Source organism: Equus caballus, chromosome 28 (genome assembly GCF_041296265.1).
Source record: "Equus caballus isolate H_3958 breed thoroughbred chromosome 28, TB-T2T, whole genome shotgun sequence".
NCBI lineage: Eukaryota > Metazoa > Chordata > Mammalia > Perissodactyla > Equidae > Equus > Equus caballus.
Genome location: NC_091711.1, coordinates 10,820,918 through 10,842,591, shown reverse-complemented (window position 1 = coordinate 10,842,591; position 21,674 = coordinate 10,820,918). Strand labels below are relative to the sequence as shown.

At 38.3% G+C, this 21,674-nt stretch overlaps 1 protein-coding gene across 9 annotated transcripts in view; it reads right to left on the bottom strand.

Annotated features, from left to right (window-relative positions):
- Window positions 1-21,674, bottom strand: part of NAV3 (neuron navigator 3) — a 776,877-nt gene that overhangs the window by 548,086 nt on the left and 207,117 nt on the right. The gene's annotated exons all lie outside the window — the stretch shown is intronic.

The following is a 21,674-nucleotide window of genomic DNA, read 5'->3' as shown; positions in this document are numbered from 1 at the left end:
TAAATATCCAGGCTGTTCTGCCAGATGTTCAACTAACAAAATCAATTACTGTACAGTATTTCTGTCCAGTCTTGCCGCCGGCAGACCATTATTATACACAAGGATTTTTGACTAGTCAGTGAAAACTGGTTAATATAATTGGGCACATTTATTTAAACACTGGAAGAAGGGCTAAGCTGTTTTTCTTTGTTCTTAGCACAGATAGATGATTACAGAAAACAATTATAGAATTCTGAGTGGATGTTCTCTTCTCCATGACAATATTTTCAATACAGTAGACCAGTTACTGCCTCCTCTCCCCATCCCACCATGGGTAATAAGAATTATTAAATAAAGTGTCTGCAATTGTAAATGTGTGAGATAATACCCTTAATTCCTCTGCTAAAAGACAAAATTTATTAGTGTCTTTTTCACTGTTATTCCAACAGCATGGGGACTTAGTAAGACTCTATGATTTTGTTAGTCATTGGCATTAAGTAGATCTGCTGAAAATGAGAAGAGATATAAATTATGTAAAACTTGTTCAAAAATTAGTAACTAAACATGACAGAAGCTGCGCTAGTATGTATGTATTTTCATATACTCAATATTGCAAAGGTAGAAGAATCATGTGACATCAGAGGCGGCGAAATATTGAGGAAAGAGCATTAAGACATTAGACAATTTAACAAGCTGTAAACCCCTAATTCCTCTTTCTTCTACTCAAAATACCCTCCTCCCCTAAAATATTGCAATCAACATTTGTTTGGTTGCTTGGGAGAGAGAGAGGGAGAAGAAGAAAGAGAGAGAGAGGGAGAGAAAAAAAGAAGTTAAATGTGTTAGAATAAGATGTAATCAGCTTTATATTGTCTAAAACCTAAGGGATAAAAATGCACGCACGTGCACACGCGAACACATGCTCCATAGACTTAATGAGTATTAATAGTGTTGATGTAACAGGGGCATTCCTTTTCAACAGATCCATTATTTTTTAAACTATAATCATTTGTAGACACCCAAGGGCGATTTGGGTTTCTCTTTCTCTGAGAGGCCCAGTCTTCTCTGAAAGCTGGCTTCCATCCTGGCTGCAGGCTAGAAAAAAACAGGGCTGTTTGCCTGGCTCGGCACCAAGCCCTTTAACTCAGCGACTCATGCCATTTAGAAGCTCCGTTTTTACCACCTCCATCTGCTGCCCAAGAAGAATTAGATCCCAATTGTCTAGGCCACTGAGAAAGGATATTTGTAGAATTCCTCTGGCATTTCCTAAGCCCTCTGGCCTTTCCATTCAAATGTCAGCATTTTTTTTTCATTCAATAGGCTTTGTTAAACAAAAATATGACACTGTATGAAATGATTCGATAAAAGTAGGAAAAATTCAGAATACCCAGTATATGAGCAACCTGAGTAATCAACTGCCAGAGGAAATCATTCAGCCAAAATATTTAGAGGAATTTAGGAGAGTTTAGCAATTTAGCGTATGTGAACAAGCACAACATATGTAGCAGCACCAACCAAGATATCAGACCAGCGACTAGGAACAACTGTTAGGCTACAGGGCAAATGGGATTATCTTCATTAAGGAAGGTCAGAAAAGAAATCACCCCTTGAGGCTCTACTATATTACAAAAAGGGTGGGGGGGGCATGATTAGACCCTTGTTATCAAGGAAAGGCTAGGGAGCTATTTCAATTAAAGCTTCAGAATAACACAAAGGGAATCTCTTGATTCAGCCATAATAAGGTTTACATGAAACCAAAGAATGACCCTTCTCTCATTCCAAAACTTGTTCAAAAACTCCCCAGATATGACATTTATCTATAACAATAGAACATTCTGAAACCGATCCATTACCTCTCTGGGGCTGCTTTAGAGCAGGACCATGATGCAGTAAGTCCTAAGCAGCACTAGTAAAGCCCCTGTCTAGGTGACCCTTTAGTCAGAGTGTGGACAGTCCCCATCAGCCCCCAACCAGCTTCCAGCCTCATGTTGACTCTCACTAAGCTTCCTAATGACAGGCAGCAGCTGGCCTTCAATTTTCTGATCAGGAAACCTGGGAGGAAAGCCCAAAGAGCTAGGCAGGATCCAAAGCTGGTGTTGGAGCCAGACATTGTGCAAAGCACGTGCAGTGCCTGCTCATCAAGAGGCGCAGAAGCTCTAGTTTCCAACAACAGAGCAGCAACCTACCATTGAATCCTATTTCAGAAGCCTTGCTTCAACAGAATGAAAAGTATACTTTACAATTCACACACCATCTCAGAAATCCATAGCATTCTTTATATTTTACTAAAAATTGGGTAGATTTTCTTATGAGTAAGTAAATCTGAAATTATGTTTATTCACACATGTATCCATTTGAATATATATACACATATACATACGTATATATAAACATATATAATACACATAAAGCTGAGCTTATATATATGCATATATTTTTATACTTATATAGGATTGCCTCCTCGTTCACTCATCGCTGGATCCACAAATCTAGAATAATTTACTGTATGTTTAAATAGTTTTGAAATCAACTGACACACTGGAATATGGCTGATCAAAATGGTATGTATAAGGTTTCCTGATCACTCAATTTATCTCTACCGGCTAGTTCAAGAAGTTAGTTACTCTCCAAGCACCAGCTTCTTCCACCTGTGTGCAGTTGACACTATTGACTGTTTATTTTATATACCTTCCAGAAACATCTTCAACTTCAAGGTTTGTACAAAATAATTAAATAAGGAACATCAAGTGCATTTCCCATACTGTAAAGGTTCCCATAGGAAATAATCCTAAAAAGCTACAAAAAAAAAATCTGGCTAAGATTTATCCCACTGTCCACAACAATAAATAAAATAGACAAATACTTTTCAATGTATTTGAGATGGATGGAAGTAAGCTATTTTTAAATGGATCACTACTTTCCTTTTAAGAAATAAGAGTTCAAACTGAAAATGATTCATCGAGGGATTTTATTAAGCAGACTGATGTTAACGAGCAGTTAATTTCGGTAAAACAACTACACATGAGAACAACAGTATTTATCTCATATGCTTTCTGCTTTCTCCCCTCATTTTCCAGCTGAATGACAATTAGCAGCACTCAGAGGGACCAATTCAATGTCACCACTGCCTATCTGATAGTATTGTTTCTTCCTCTTTTCCTTGAGTCATTCTTAGGACACTTTAAGCACCGTACAAGGGAATTTCTGCTGTCACGGCTTATCATCCTATTACCACAACCATCTAAAGAGGTGGGTATCAGTGTGAACTCCATCTTTCAGATGAATAAACTGAAGCTAAAAGGACTATGGAGTAATCTTGGCCCTCATACCCTCATCTGTACGGCTTTGCAACCTTCTCTGTTAATCACTATAAAATTCTATGTCTATCCACAAACTCTATAGAAGCTTCTATGTATAAACTCGTAATGATTATCTCCATGAATGAGCACATTGATATAAATAATTAAAACCACAAGTGTGGGGTTGAACTTCATTCCTCCTGCTGTGGAATCTCCTGTTGAGTCCTCTCATCCTAATCATGGAGGGCCTGGGCAAAAGGCAGTCTAGGAGCTGAACCCATCACAGAGGAAGCATCCACACTCCTGTCCTCCAGCCGTCCATGTTCCACCATCACCTGACTTAAAGTGCCAAATGCAGATTCAGGAACACAACTCCTTCCAGGAATTCTTTATTTGTCCTTGGAATATGACGACTCCACTCTACACCTTGACAGCTTGTTCTCCCCGGTAGAGCTTCATGGTCGTTTCAGCGTTTACCACTCAGGGATTTATAGTAGCAAGAAATCTAAGCCTTACTAGATGCTTACTCTGTTCCAACCTTACATGAACATCTCCCTTAATGTTCTCAACAACCATCTGAGGAAAGACTATTCTGGTCCCCATTTTACAGATGAGGAGACTGAAGCACAAGAGATTAAGCAACTCGATCCAGGTGATGCAGCTAGAAAAGAGCAGAACTGGTATTCAAATCCAGCCTGCCTGACTCCAGAGCCCGTGCTCTTAGCCTCTACTCCGTGTCCCAACATATTTGGTAGACAACTAAATTCATGGGCCATCTAAGATGTCCCACACCATGGTTCTTCATATTTTTTCTATGTAAAACAAAATTGTTTTAAACTAAGGCTTCAATAAGGGACTCTATATTTTGATGGTACAATTCAAACTGGTCAACTATGAGTTAAAATTCTGTTCTCTAGAGTCCACTGACATCTTTGTCAGGGACAAAGGTTTTGTGGTCCTTCTCAGTGGCCTGTGGACAGTTACCCTCTTGCATAATTACAGCACTTTAGCAACAGCAATCCCTCACTACCCTACACACCACTCAATTAAAGGTCAGAAGAATTCAGAATCAGGAAGAAGTAAGTTCTCTCTATAAGAACGTTGGAAAATGATTTCCAAGAAGAGTATAGTTTTAAATTTTTTGGAACTATGACCCAAATATAAGTTAATACTTTTATATAATAAATCAGGAGACTGATTTTTATTACATATTATATCTCTGATTATAAATTTAGCTGCATTTTCGGATATCCACATTTTGGTACCTACAGAGTGTGTTTGTGTCTATGTATATCTATACACTGTGTGTGTATATCTATATCTATATATACATAGACATATATAGAAACACACTCTATTGATCCAAGCATGGACAAATATTATTTGTAAGTTTTCTTTTAAGAAAATGTACTTTTGCAGATTCCTTTTACTAAGATGATGTCCAGTATATTTGTTGGAACCTTAGTATTACTAGTGTCATCTACAAAATATTTTGTAGTAATTTTAAAGTAATTTTAAAAGCGCATCCATATTTTCCTTATGTCAGAGAATTCTTGCTGACTAGTAGTCTCTGGGCAGGTCATGTTCTGGAAAGGGGAACTAATGTTACAAACCCATTTAACAGATGAGGAAAGCTGAGACTAAGTGTGGTTAAGTCACTAAGCCAAGTTCATAGAGCTATTAAGTGAGGGAAGCAGGATTTGAACTATTGTCTGCCTCTTTCCAAGGCCTGTGTTTTCCTACTACTTCATGCTACCAAGTTCTTCCTACAGGGGAAAAATTATAGAGTGTTTCTTTCCCACAGCAATCTTTATCTCAGTATTTAGATCCTTTATGTCCAGCCTCAGTTAACCCAGGCTGCTTTGGCTTTGACAGGGCTTGATGCCCCTGTACCACCTGTAGAGGCTCCGGTTCCTGGATGCCTGGCTGTCTTTACATAAAGCTCTGGCGTACCCCCTACCTGGATGATCTCGTCAGCTTGCTCCTACCTGTCATTCTCAGGTCTTATTTTGCTGTGCCCAGTCTTAATTTACAGCCCACCACGCTCATCTCCTACTGCTCAGGATCCAGAGAACCAGCTAAAACTCTATTCCAAAAAAGGATTTAAAATTTGAAAAAGAGAATCTCAAATTAGCTACTTTTTTTCCTCATCAAAGCGAAAGCAATATTGTATTAAAATTATAATTTCTCTTTTAGGAAAAGAGATAAAAGGTATTTTTACAACTCAGATCTATACTTTTCAGGTGGATTACTTTTTTATAAGTACCTATCAAAATAAGATCTTTATTGGATAGGAGATTATGATCATTCATTCATTCATTCAACAAACATGGTAGGTAGTCTGCACTAGGCCTGGTGTTGGGCACTGAGGATACAGAGATGCTTAAGGCCTGGGTTTTGAGTGTCTGAACCCTGGTGGGTTCAAGCAAAAGTATCCACGAAGAGCTACAGTACAAGGTGGGTGTGAACATCAGTGTCTGCAAGTGCCAAGGAGATGGCAAATAAAGCTCAATCCAAGCACTCCATTGGGTTGTTCCTATCCCGTCGCTGGTCACAGGTAACAGTAACATGTATTGGCTCATCACACTAAGACAAGCTGCTCTGAGAGTGTCAAATTTGTGAATGATTAGTGTATACAAACATATGTTTAAAAAACATTGAAAATTATAGGCTGTTAAACATTATAATGGACAGCCTGATTTTTTTTTAAAAAGTACTTGATGGAATTGAAACTATTATATTTGTCTTTGATCAAAATTCTGACACTATCCAGCAGTGTGACCTCAAGAAAGTTACACAGCCACTCTGATTTCTCACTTTCAGAGTGAACTATGTGATCTCTAATGTTCTTTTTGGCTTTAAAATTCTATTCTATTACATGGAACATATACTTCAGCCTACTAAGACTTAACATTCCTAATAGATTGTCTTCATGTACCTTATTTGTATTATTATTTAAACGCCATGCTTTGCTGTTAGTGTCTTGGATTCCACCTCCTAGCGCCCTGTGCACAGCAGAGCAGAACTCTGCCAGGTCTTCTTGAGCCATCCTCTCACCTGCTCTATCAGACACTGCTCTGCTGCTATTCACATGGCCGTTTTCTTCAGAAGTGGGTGGCCAGGTCCTTCTTCCTAGTCTGTCTTAGTCTGGAAGCTCCAGGGAAACCTGTCCACCATGGGTGACCCTGCTGGCATCTGAAATCCCAGTGGCAGAGCTTTCAGCATCCCAGCCACATGCAGCCGCCACAGTATGACAAGCAACAGATGGTGGTGTGGTTCCTTGACCTGAAACGAACCCGGGCTGCAGTGATGAGAACACTGAATTTTAACCACTAGATTAATCTCCATGCTACTCTTTCATTTTTAGTGAATGGTTTCACCAAGCTTTTCTGAGGCCCCTTTGGTTTTACATTTTGTACCTAAAGTGTTTGCTATTCCCTCACTGAAAATGGGCTTCCATTCTACATATTTTGGACCGACACTGCCTAGAACACAAATTTAACTAATGATGTTTTTGCCGACTGGGTAACATTTTACTTGTTCTGGCTTTAGGAAAATTTCTGTCCAAGAGGAGCTTAGGGAACATATGGCTCTGTTGGTCTTATTTAGCAAGAAGACAATAAACATACATGACAGATGAGTTGAACTACAATATAAATGGATACAATCATGATTTTAAATAATTTGCTAAAATGATGGAAAGTATTGTTCATGGATTTTTGTAAGTGTTTTAAGACTCTTTCTGACCTCTGTACTTTTGCCCTGATACTAATTTGTTGGCTGACTTAATCGTGTTCTAAGATTTGAAACAGCATTTAGTTCCCGATAGGATCACGGAAAGCATTTTTGGAAAGTCTTCATGTTGGTTCAATAGTGAACATTTCTTATAAAATAATTTATTATGGATAATGATTTATGATAATGCAATCTTTTCTTTATATATAATGCAAAACTTACTATCTCATTTATTGCTCGATATATATTGCTTCTTAAGCAGGCAGCTTCAGGTTATTCCATGTAAGCAAAACTAAGCAATATAAACAGTTCAAATAGCAATTTAGCAATTGGTCTAACTGACCTTTCAAACACTTTATTCTACTAAATTTAAAGCAGGAGAAAAGGTTATTGTCCTCTTTATCAGAGAAGAATGATGGCCCCCCCATTCCAATTTTGTGCACTGAAAAAAAACCAAACTGCTCTTGTTTCTCTCACTTTCATTGGTCTAATTGACTCTGCTTCCCCTACCTTCCCATTCTTCATTGCATTCTAACCAGTACAACATTTCAGCAGCTGTGTCCATCAGAACTTTCTGCAATGACAGAAATATTGCATATGTGTGCTGCCCAATATGGTAGCCACGAGGCACATGGGACGACTGAGCACTTGAAATATGGCAAGTGCAACTGAATTCATTTAATTTTAATTAATTTAAATTATAATAGCTACTGTGGCTAGTGAATACTGTATCAGAAAGCACAGACACAGCATTCAAATCTTTTCTACGCTCTGGTTTCTACTTTGCAATAGTTTCTCTAGCTTTACTTTCTCTTGGAAATCATCCTAAATTTCTATCAGGTGCTCTGTAAGACTTTTAGAAAAAACTAAATAACACTTTAGTTAATCAGCATTCAATTAGAATTAAGTTCCTTTTTACAAAAGCCTATTTTTAATTATGTTTGTAAACAAGAGTATGAAAAGCCCATTAACGTTGAGAAAAAAGTAAAGTAACAGTGTGTGATAATGGACCCCTTGTCTGCCTGAATATTGGAAAGAATCTGGCCATATAAACAAGCATATAAAAGGCTGATTACATTTTCTTACCTGGGAAAGTGCTCTCCTAAGCACTAAAAATAAAGTCTCCCAGGAAAGAATCTTAATAATTTTGACCAATCAATATTATAAGACTTTACAGAACAGAATTTGTGTATAAGGAATTGGTGGTCAGTATAAATTATAACATTACAACAAGTTTTTAAGAATGGACATGCATATTTCAGAGGTAAGGAAACCAACAAACCTATTGACATCATGTACTTTATATAGTAGCATGGCTCACCAGAGAATAATTTAATTGTGTTTTCATTTTTGTGTTTTCTCTTCCCTAGTAAGAGAGTTGCTGGAAATTATCTTGGAGTCATTGAAATTACTTCTGTCTGGGGTACAAGGGAGTTTTACTAGAAGCTCACTATCCAGATAAAGAGAGTATAATCAAGCACATTGTGTTTGATAGAGAAAAGAAAAATGGTGGCTCATGTCTAGGGGTAAATGCCTGGAGAAGAGAGACCCTGGAAATAGCTCTAATGCAGTGGCTCTGATGCTAGCTGATACCTGGGAGGTAGGTATGTATGTGATCTGAAAAAGAGGAACATTGAAGACTGCAGTGACAGTAGCAAAAGTACAGTCCAGCTTAGCCCTAGGAAGCAGGGTCATATTCTCTCAGAGAACATCCTGGACCAGCAATTGTTGGGCAGCACCAGTCAGGCTATGAAGAAACACCTGTCAGCACCATCCAGGCGAGTGGGGAAGCAGGGGGAGGAACAATGGCATGGACTGATGAGATTGGGGTTTCTCTCCACTTGGATGTGTAAGTAGGACTGAACCTGCCCCTCTCCATTTCAACTGTATCATCAGACCTCTTGAATACCACTCAAGAAGTTGATACAAGTGTCTATGCTAATAGGGTTAGCGGGGGCATGCATAATACTTCAAAATGTAAATAAAATTTAACCATCCTTTTACCAACATTTGTGGGGGAAAACAATCAAATCTTAAATATCACATAACTTTAGCCTTAATTTTCGGTGCATCTCATCTAGAGAGAGTCTAAATATTACATAAATATCTGTATCAGTCAGTACCCAACAATTTTAAATCCTAGAGATGCCATGACTTCTGACTATAAAATATCATGGATGAATTCATAAATAAATAGCTAGATAATTTGTAATGGAAACCGTAAGACTTTTAAACCTGTCCTTTTTCTCACCTTCAAGAGTTGGAAGGCCTCAGAGATCCAGTGGAAAATGCAGGAGGCTGCATAGATAGTCGTGCTTTAAAAGTCCCATTCTTCCCTTATAGGGAGAAATAAAGACCCAAGGGTATGTATAGGCAGAGAATACTCACGAGTATTCACTCTGACCGAAAAGCCCTTTTCTTGAGTTAAAGTTTTCCTATTTTCTTATTTAATGGTATGCTAGCCTGAGAGCTGCTTTGGAGTAAGACGAGTGTTTACATTTTTTCTCTAGCTTTTGATCAGAAATTACATGCCGGTTTGGTAAGTCCTCATTAAACCTTTGCTGAATAAGTGGTCATTCACTGACTCACATAGATTTTTCTTCTTTGTTCCACAGGAACGGTTTTTGAGTTCATGGTATCCAAGGTTTCCAACACAATGATGACTGAGTCAGCATCCCTGCCCGATTTACAGGCAGGCTGTAAACAAGCAAGCAAACACACAGGTAACAGGACAAATTGAAATGACTGCTAAGAAGAAAATCAGCAAGTGCTATCACAGAACACAGTGATGGAGTGCACGGGGCAGCACTTTCTAGAGGAAATCACATTAGTACCTGATACCTGAATGATGAGAAGCCATCCATGCAAAAAGGAGAGCAATGAGGACTCTAGGCAGAAAGAGCAGTCAGTGCAAAGGCCTTGAAATGAGAAAGTCCTTGGTTTGTTCAACAGAATGACAGAAAGAGTGACAGGAGACAAGGTTGGATGGGGAGTGGGAATAAAATTATGCAGAGCCTCATGGGCCATGTTAAGGGGTTCAGATTGTACCCCAAACACCCTGAAAAGTCACAGAAAGGTCTTAGGAAGGCAAGTGATAAATCTGCATGCACTGTGCATTTTAAAAAATCATTGCTATACCCCTGAATACTTTGTCATATATTTATGTGGACCACTAACTTAGTACCTGATGATGGATATGAAAGACATCTGTAAAATGGCAAGTGCTACACAAATGTGAAGGCGCATTTTTATGTAACATTATCTTGTACTTTTCTCCCAAAGTAATGTGGAAATCACTGCATCATTTCATAATTATATAAAAATATTTTACAGAGCTAAGCAGACTAAGATATTAATTATGAAGTTCATGTTGTTTTTAAGATTTAACCCTAAATCCTTTCCCAATGTTAATTAGAAAACAAGGTGTTGTTTATCTGTTATTTGCAAACATTATGATTTGCCAACACCAGCAACTGTTAAAAGATAGAGGCCCTTCTAACTGAGATAGCACGAAACAAAACTACTACACTGTACCTAACAATGTTGTTTAATCAGGCAGCCAGCAAGACTTTCAAAGGAGAACACCTAATTTTAATGAAAAATATAAAGTATTAAATTAACTGTCAGAAGCAAAATGTAAAAAGTGAGGAGAATTCATGTGGGTTGAGTCACATTCTCAAGTAGCAACATCCCCTCAGAACTGAACATGCACAATCTGATCAGTACCCTGCAGCCAGTGGCAAGTGTGAAAACACAAACATTAGGAAAACGTGATGCATGTAAACCATAGTACCATATAAAAATACTTATCAAAGTAGAAAATCAAAAGGGTCATTTATATAGAACACTATTCTCATCTTCATTTTACATCAGACAAATCAAACATACTATAAATCAGGTCCAAATATGGGCACATATCTATTTTATGTTATTTTTTCATATGCCCTCGAAAACGATAGGGCTATGCCTTGAAATGGCTAGCAATCTCACCTTTGAGACAGGGCCCACTCCCTGTTCATTTCCACCACGGTGAGCAAACTCTGAACATGAATGTGGTCCAACAGAACATCCTGCCTCACCGCAGGAGAGCACAGGGGCTCACATCCATGCGTGTACTCACATGTGTCACTGGCACAGCCGGGAGACCAGGTAGCCAAGCTTTGTGGGTTATCTGGTGGCTGATAAGCTGGCAAAACTGAGAAGTTGAGATGGGAGTGTGGCCCTACCTGTGAGGACTGACAATTTTTCTTTGTGCAGCCTATCAAATTTAAATATAACCTGTGTTCCTTACATCACATTTTCCTAACAATTAAATGAAGCTTCATAATGTAGTTTTATTAAATCAGTCACCCTTAATAAGATGAATGGAGAACCATGAATCAAATTTCCCAAATGTGACAAGACTAACATGACCATACCAGTTTAATGCCAACAAAGAATGGCAATTTCCCAAATCTGGACTCTCATTTTTCACATCTTTTCAAAGCCATTTTGGGAGCAGTTCTTGAAAAACATTTGCTCAAATAAAGTATATCATACTCAGACTCATGTAGCATAAAGTTTAATAGAAAAACTAAAAAGGCTTCTGTAGATGTATATCTTTCAAACAGATTTTTAACAACACATTAATAAATTAGATGTTTTTAAGAAAGAAGAGAAATGACGTGATAGGTAATTTCCATGTATATACAAAATGTGCTAAACACAGGTGGATAAAATTTTAAAATAAAATCATAGACTACTAAACAAAATAAAAAGATGCAGTCTGGTGAGTTCTCTGACCTTGGGCAAGTCTGTCCCTAGAATGAACATAAAGAACGCCTGAACAACAGCTTCACAAAATTGTGAAGGTGGAGGACACGCAAGGAAAAGTGCTTTGTAAGCTACAGGTTTTTATCCAAATATTAATTAGGAGCCTAATCTACTTTTTCATGCAAGGGTGAGGTGATGGATATAAATTAATAAGCTCATTAGTAATGCAGTTAACATCGTAAGATATATTACTGCTCCCTACCACAGAGCACTACTGGGCACTCCACAAATACACAAACGTACACTAAATTCAACCAAAATATTGTATCATTTAAATTTGTGTTTGATTCTTAAATTTATGATTTACTTCTTCAAATATTTTGCTAAAATACAATAAATAAAACAACTGAGAGGAGCATTACTAACCTGAGCAGGCCAGAACTCCATCTCTGTTTCTGAAACAATGACTTAGCGAAACCTGGTTCGTTAACTGGAAGACAGCAAGTGATATGTAGAGCCTTCTGAATATACTGTGGAACATTCTTAGCCAAGAGACTCATTCACTGGGCACTAAGGAACTACTTTACCATTATGCAAAAATGCACACAAGAAATTGCTTCTGAACAGGCAATATGACACTGCACATTTTTAATGAATTTTTAACCAACTACATTGTCCAGTTAAGATGTGTCAATAAGTATTTATAAAGGATAGTTTATTCTATAAAATACGAAAAACTGGTCATGGAGAAAGATTCCAAAAATCACATAAAGGTATTTACTTTTATTGTATTGATGCTAGGAACTGACATGTCCAGATTCTAATTGGAGCACAACAATCGTGCTCATCTATGCAACGTACAAATGATTGAATATACAAAATTTATTTTTAAGTCAAGGAAAAATCAATACATATGGGATAGAGTCCTAAAATTGATTTTTAAGTCAGTTGTTAAAAATTGTGAGTGTATCTCCCATACACATCACGCAATAAACACTGCTTAGGATCCCAGGCCAATTGAAAAAACTACCCAGCGCAGCTAAAAGACTACTTATTGCAGTCCTGCATCAGTCTCCCTTAAGTCCTCTAAAACCTCTAATTCTCTTGATCCCCAAGTCACATTGAGGAGGAGGATCAAGCATGAGGAAGTAGGGCAGAAAACCTACAGACTGTAAATACCTTGAAAGCAAGCAATGCATCTCATTTACATATTCCCCCATGTCATGTCGTTTCATACATATTTGCAAACAAACAGAGAAGCTGAAAGGATTTTACAGTGAACACCTATACACTTACCACTGGACTCTACAATTAACATTTTACTCTGTTTGCTTTATCATAGATCCTTGTTATATGCCATTTTTATGTTCTCAGTTGCACTTTGGAAATGATAGAGATAAAGCAGGCATCAGTTGATATATGGAGAATTTTCCCCACCTTCAATGTTCTTTTCTCCTCTTGAAAACAGAAACAAAATTCATACTAATGTTTAGGATTTAGAAAGTAAATTTTTCTTTAAAATGTATCATGAATTAAAAGTAACTTTCTACTTGTCAACGTGTCATGGCCAGAAAGTATTTTGGTTTATCACACTTATCATCCTAAGGGAAATCGTCTTTGAACTCACAGACCTCTCCTCTGAACAGCTCCAGAGTTGGTGAGATATCCTGAGCACCAACTATCCTCTGACTCTCTCCAGGAAACAGGTAAGCTGAGCCTTGGCCTCAGATGAACAGCCAACACTGAGTCCAATATATATCAGGAAAGAACGCTCAGACCCACAGGGAAATTCTGCCCTAGGGCTAGGGGGCAAAATCAAGGACTGGTTGATTAGTTCCACTTCCATCTCTGTATGTGTGTGTGCGTGTGTGTGTGTGTGTGCTGTTCCCAAATAAAGAAGACCTTCACTTTTTGGGGAGTGCTTGTTTGTTAAATGCAGATGGAAGTGAGAAGTCCACAATGGGCTGCTGTGATTGGAGCTAACCAGACTTCATTCAGCACCAGCACTCCAAGGCCCTCGCAGGAAGTCAAGTGATGAGAAGGGAGTTACACTTGTGCCCTTTAGCTCACATTCTAGCCTCTGCCCACTGAGGAGAGACCACGTCCAATGCCATAGTTCATCCCAACACTACCAGCTATTGAGTGTTTTCTAGGCACAAGGCATTGTTCCAAATGCTATACATATAACTGTTTTCAATACTCTCATTTTATGAAATAACACAAATGAGAAATCTAGAAGACAGAAGGTGAGTAATTTGACAAAGGGCCAGAGTCAGAATCAAACTCAAGCAGTCTTATTCTAGATCCTTTGCTCTCAAGTATTTACTACATGACTTTTTACTAGATCCTCCAAAAGACACTGACAGTCTGATTGGTCAGGTCATCAGTGAAATAGTGGGCTGTGTTTTGTTATTGGGCAGTCTTTCCTCCTGGTAAAGGTAGGGTCACAGGCATCACCATTTTTTTTCCAGTGTATTGCTCATTTGTGATAAGCTCACCTAACAGGGTCCTCCTCTTTGGGCAGGCTCTTTCTGTCCATCTTGATCTACACAACTAACTTGGTTAGTATTTTCAGGTCTGCTCAGCTGAGCTGGGATTCTAGCTTTGAGAGGCTAGAGAACCCAGATTTGGCTTTTGGACCTAAGGCACCACAGCTTCTCAGAGAGGATTTACCTTCAGGAGAATCTGGAAACATTTATACACACACATTTTTTATAATGCTAGTCCTTTGTTCCAATTTAGCCACTGTTTTGTGTGTGTGTGTGTGTGCGTGTGTATACATATATATATATATATATATATATATATATATATGTATGTATGTATATATACATATAGCTTCCTCAGCAAGGAATCCTAGAGGAAAAGGAGAATGAGTAGGATTTCACTTAAAAATTCACCAAATCCCAAACACCAGATTCAATAAATGAGTCAGAATTGTATTTTGATTTCTTTTAGTGAATGGAGTGAAGGCAGGATAGGGAAAAAGGTGCTAGCTAGCTACATCAACTGCTTAGGACAATTCCAGCTGCAGAGGCCATCAATAATGGGGCAGCAGTGAGTGGTGGCAGCAGCTGGCCTACGTGTGGGTCAACTGCCAATTCAGTGTTCATAAGTCAGGACCAGCCATATTGTCTGTGTTGATATTATCATCTGTCTGGGTATGCACTTAGGATATCCAAGAATAAAATAGGAAGGAATAAAAAGGACAGGAGAATTCTTGAAAACTTTAAATTCCAAACAGCTGTGTTAACATAGAGCCCAACACTAGCTGATTGAAATGAATACATTGCATGGATTCCAGTACTCTAGACATAGAATGTCTTAGTTTAGGTTTCCCCAAGCAGACTCTGAAACAATGATTCAAGTGCAAGTAGTTTCTCTGGCTGATGATTGCAGGAAATACTGGGAGGGGAGTCAGGAAGGGGGACAGGAACCAGAGGATAGAAAATAAAATGCAGCTTATCACAACAGTGGGTAAGTAAAGCTTCATCCCACTGAGGAGCTCTCAGACGTGGTGTCCAGGGCAGTGCTTCTCAAACGCTGCTGTGCATTAGAATCACTCACAGATCTTGGTAAATGCACATTCTGATTCACTAGGTTTAGTGTGGGGCCTGAGACTGTGCTTCTTAATTAGCTCCCGTATGAGAATGATGCCACTGCTCCTCAGGACACACTTTGAGGATCAAAGATTTTGATGGTTTTCTGCTTATTTCTCATTCAAATTTTCCAAATTTGCTTATAAAATTGACAGAATTTTTTATGTCTACTGCTTTCATAACATTATCATTACATCTGCTTTGTTTCATATAACTCTTATCCCAGGCTTTGTGTAGCCACTGAATACCATCAGTCTTGGAGACACTTGGTCAGTGGCAATGTAAGGAAAACACAAAAAAAGTCTGTCCACCCTGCCCTGGTGCTGTTAAGTCAAACCAGACGGCTCTGCTCACCCGCAGGCGGCCTGCTGCTGTCCATTGAAACCAATCGGCACGTCAGCACACTCTCAACTCGTCTCTGCCTCTTTCTCTCTGCTTACCCCTCTTGTTGTTGCTCCCCACTCCATTCTAGAGCCAAGTCATATTCTGACTCTGTGATTTGTCTCAAATCTTCGGTCCTTGGAAACGAGCAGAAGTCCTTCCTGATTTTGACACTCAGAATTCTTTACTGGCATATCCTCATGCATTCACGGGTTCTTACCCACTTGGCTCCCCCAAGGTAAGCTTTCTAGAATTTCAGTCCACCTGTTTATATTCACCTGGAACCTCAAGAGAGGCAACTGGACATGGTTGAACTGCGGCTTTAAAATGCCTGTGTTATTTTCAAATGTATATATTTATGTGGTCAAATGGAGACAAGTCTCGGTCCCCTTAGAAACATAATCTTAAAGAGAACATGACGATGATATGATTGGCCATTCAAAGCAGACCACAAAATATTATAATACTTGCTTTAAAAAGTTATGTGTATATCTATACTAGATATAAATATATAAAAATCTAATGATGTATGTATAGAAAGGTGAGAACAAATTGGTGCATTAGTGTATTTGGTTTTCTGCATTGCATATACACATTTTTTAAAAAAAACTTTAGAAGAAGAAAAATTAGTCTCAGTCTGGTCATTCCCTCAGGAAGTGACAAAAGCCAGAAGAACTCACATGTTAATATCAAGACAGAAAAAGGGATTTACGAAGAAACAGGAATTAAAACTGACTAAAGGGGCTGGCCCAGTGGTGCGGCGGTTAAGTTCGCACGTTCCGCTTCTCCGCCACCCGGGGTTCGCCGGTTGGGATCCTGGGTGTGGACATGGCAGCACCACTTGGCAGCCATGCTGTGGCAGGCGTCCCACGTATAAAGTGGAGGAAGATGGGCACGGATGTTAGCTCAGGGCCAGGCTTCCTCAGCAAAAAAGAGGAGGACTGGCAGTAGTTAGCTCAGCGCTAATCTTCCTCAAAAAAAACCCACAAAAAACTGACTAAACTTTGTATGTTAGCAATCGTTATTATCATCTTTGAGATAATTAATGACACCTAATAACCATAATAACAACTTACATATAATTCTGCCTTCAAAGTTTTCAGAACATAACTCAAGTATCATATATCTTGGGTCTATTTGTCTGTTTATCTATATGAAGATTATGTGGTCATTATATTTGTTGACATCTTAAATCCACCAGTCAGGAAAAAGAACACAGTCTAGTTTAGAACAAAGGGATGGAACCATGAATCATGGTATACAGTATTCACTTTTATCTATTTCCAGTTCTTTCTGTTATCCCAAGTCTGTTTACGTTGAAAATATGTGATGCTAGGAACAAAAAGGCAAGTGGCCATACAAATTTTCAGAAGTCTATTTGAGGACTCTCTATGATATGCTGGAGAAAGTTTTAAAGAAGGTTCTATTCAAGTTTGGATCTGAGAGAGCAGTTTCTAGATTTACTTCTGAGCAGAAAAAGAGCTCACCTTATCTAATTCATCCTTAGAGAATCCCAGGTAAGGTGGCTGGGAGACAGCTGTTTGTAGCATCATTTTATAAAGACAGCTGGGCAGAAGAGGAAATTAGGGGCAGTCTCAACTGGTATCACAGTATGCCACAATTCCAGTACTAGTTTCTTTGTGAACTTGACATTCATATTTGTGTCTGTACCTTTATTCCAGATCTGTATAATAACATTGCAGAATGGTTGCTCAATGTATTTCAGAAATTCAAAGTTTGAATAATCAGTAACTGGACAGCTAACCAATTTTCTTGAAACCCACAGTACAATTATTCATATTAGCAATCATGCTTCAGGATTGGATGATTAATAAAGGATGTAATAAATGACGTAAATAAATAAATCAGAAACCTCATCCTCTGTCGTGGTCCTTTTAACATATTTGGTACACACTAACAAAAAAGTCAGACAGATTTGTAAAAATAAAGCATCATTTAATGAGTTTATCCTTCAAGAAGATCAAAGAGTAAAAGGGCTGACTCTATCCTAAGCCCTCCCTTGGTGACTTGTCTTCATACTTTCTCTTAAGACAGATCTTTAATCAGTTTCCAACATAAACAATTTCAAGCAGTCCTCAACACCTGTGAGAATAATCCCAACACACTTCCTTACTCTAATATGACGCTATTTTACCATCACTGGAAGAAAATGCAACAAATACAGTCTAAATTTTAAAAAATCAGCACATGACCAAAAAGAAAAAAAGAATTAGACTAGATTTAAATTGATAAAGTATTGTTATTCTGTAAAGCACTGGCAATCACAAATGGGTGAGGTTTTCAGTAAAATTAGCTGGACACAGGCATATGCAGATATACCCTGGACCACAATTCTGTTTAATGTCAATTGAAAAAAAAAAAGGATCAAAACTAGCCTACGTGGAGAGACACCGATGAGCGCTCACTGTCACCTGCAGATCATGCTTTCTCTAACTCCGCACTTAAACTTGGTTTTAAGTCCACAGTATCACAGGGGCTGTCTTAAAATAATAGGCTTTCTCCATATCAGCATCTCCTTTTCTATTCTTTAATACTACAATCATTTCTCTCAGTTTACATGACTTTCCACATCTCAAACACTCCCATTCATCACACCCAGAGTGTGTCACTTCCGAAATAACTGCCATCTCTTAGAAAGAAAGATACGATGTGTTGAAATTTATCCTTGAGCTTTTTGTGTGGCAGTGTGAAAATAATGCTGACTAACTAACAGGCAAAAGACATGACTTTAGGAAGTGAAAAACTGAAATGGCATCAATCTTAGGCATTTCCACAAAAGTAAAAATCTCTGCGTATATGCAGTAACACTTCTCCCTTTCTGCTTTAGGGAATGGAGAACCAGAACAATTTCAACAGGTCACTAAATATTTATTGTATTTCATTGCCATAATTTCAAAATGTGTATCCTGTTACCCTTTGTAGCAGTACCTAGTAAATTTCTGACTACAACAAATGCTTTGGTTCAATACACAAAATATTCGTGGAACAATAAATCAGTGTCCCAGGGCTGTCTGATCTGCAAACTGCTGCAATTAGACTGACAGTAAAATCTGAGCTCTGCTTTTCAGTTCAAGGTCAAAATTAATTATATAGAAGTGACATTTGTACCTACTGGGCTTTCACTGTTCCAGGGGCTTTTGCAGAAATAATCCCACAAAGCAATAAAATTAGTGGAAAGCAATATACCAACCTAACTGGCATCAATGAGCGAGCAAGGGTCAAGAGGTCAAGTTTTCAAAAATAAAACACCTCATTATGGCATTCAGGAGCTTTGAGATGCCATGATAATTTCCCCATCTGGGACATTCCAGAAGCTGAATGCCAAGAACAGGACTACCGGCCAATAGTAACTGAAAGTTCCGCTGATAAAAATCACGGAATCAAAAAGGCAATTGAGGGGCCGGCCCAGTGGCGCAGTGGCTAAGTTCGCACATTGCGCTTCGGCGGCCCGGGGTTCGCTGGTTCAGATCCCAGGTGTGGACATGGCACTGCTTGTCAAGCCATGCTGTGGTAGGCATCCCACATATAAAGTAGAGGAAGATGGGCACGATGTTAGCTCAGGGCCAGTCTTCCTCAGCAAAAAGAGGAGGATTGGCAGCAGATGCTAGTTCTGGGCTAATCTTTCTCAATAAATAAATAAATAAATAAAATAAAATAATAAAATAAAGGCAATTGAATTCCACCTAGCCCAACATTAATCTCAGCTGATCTGAGATTCTTAGAAGTATTCTCAACTCCGGTAAGATCCACATCTCTGCTTTATCTGCAGTGAAGAACACTTCAGACAGGACTTGGGGACATGACACATTTTAACTTTCAAGTATGGTATGTTTTCCTCTGTTCACATTTAGTGCGGTGCTGAGGCATTATTTAAAAGAAGCCCAAGAAATCACACACACTTTTGAATTCTTTAATTTTGAATAATAGTGCGAATGTGTGTATATATACACATGTATTGGTTTTTTAACATATATATCCTTGAGGAACTGATCATTATTTTTACAAGACTAAATCTGTTAAGGAGGTAAAAGCAGCTTTTATCTTTGTAGGAAGATACCTTCTTAATAAATTGGAAAGGATCAAGCACGTGCCTGGTATATAAGAAGCCCTCCATAAATGTCCTCTTCCAGGACCTTCACCTACTCACTGCCTCAGAACACATACAAACTCACATCCTCCGTGTTCTAACAGTTTCTACTTAGAAGCAGTGCATGATAAGTACAAATCCACATATTTTAAACTAAGAGCAAAAGCCAGTGAGCCATTTGTAGACTAAATAAGAAATCAGTTGTGCAGTGTTTGAAATAGGAGCATATATTCAAGCCAGTTCAATGCATCTTGCTGTGAATGTCACCCACACGCCAAACATTGTCAAAGGAACACATTTTTCAGTAATACCAAAAAGATGCTTCACCTCCAGGTTAAGACATGAGCTAGAATAAATGCATTTTATATCACTGATGTGAAACACTCTGCCTGTTAAATTAATTCATCATGAAGGACTACAAACACTTGAAGTAATTACATGAATGTCTTATAATCTCCACTGGCAATTGTGTGGTGGCAAGGCTGTGCCCAGAGCTTAGTCTACAAAGATTTATGATGCTACATTTCATTTTTCTCCTTAATATAAACTCATGAAACTGTCAGTGAGACTAAATGTTCTGGTTAACACTTAACAAATTTGAACCTTAAGTATTGATCAAATGACTGATCAATATCTGAGTTTCTAGCTTATTCAAGGCAAATGCCCACACCAATTGGGTGGCCAGGAAATCATTAGAACCCCATTTTCCATCTTGATACTGCTCATTGAAAATGTTCCTTCCTCCCCCATCTCCCTACCGGCTAGAAGGTGAAGCACAGCAAAATGGATATCCAGTTGGCCCACAACAACAAGCTGGTCTTTTTAATTTTCTGACAGAATCATGGCTGACCGCGATTTCTCTAAACTCTGTTACTATTCTTTATGAGCTGAACAGTCCTTTGTGAACTGACCTGGGGAACGAAGCCTCATTACAGACCATTGTTTAAAGTTCCATACAAGGAATGTTAGAACAACTTTAGAATTTGTTCCATTCTTCAGCTTGCGATCCTTCTGTGTTTGCACAAAATATCTCTTATTCAATAAATTAAAGGAGAGCACCTGCAGAGGCACTTTTCTTCCCTGCCAGAAAAGCAGGACTTCTATCAAAAGTTAGAACTCTATAATATTAATTGCTTACCTATTACCCACTTCCCTCTTCACTTACCTGCTACAGTAGGCAAATTACCATCAAAGTTAAGGACATCTTAAAAATGTGGATAGAGAAAAATTATTAAATGTCTCCTTAATAGTTAAGAAATTGCAAAGCATGCTTTAGATGGAAACTTATATTGCCATCTCTTTTGGATTAACACACTCAGTGCTAGCAAAAGAAAAAAAAATGCTGACCATTTGAAACACCAACAGCATTCTTGTTAACACACTTATTTGTGCAGAAATTTATATGCACATTGAAGGGAAAATTGATTCCAGGCATTTTGGATTTTACAGTACTTAGTATTTTCTGAGATTTACTTATACTGCAAGTAAACTCAATGCATGAACCAAACTGGGCATAAATAACCCATCCATTTCTGCCTGGATTGATGCAAAAGGATCACTATAGCCCCCGTTCAAGTGGTGGTGGTCATAATGGCAGAACAAATTAATAAGCTATTGCCTGTGTACAACCTCTTCTAAACTTCTTACCTCCAAAACTGTGAAAGAGCTAGTTGTCTTCTGGGAGTGCAAAGTGACTAGTAAACAAATTGCTAAGACAGATGTAAAAACAAACCTTAATCATGCCCTTCAGATCCAAGTCTCACTAAAAATCTCCTTTCTTTTAGCCCATTATTCCTTGCTTCTGTGCCTTAGACACTGGGTCCC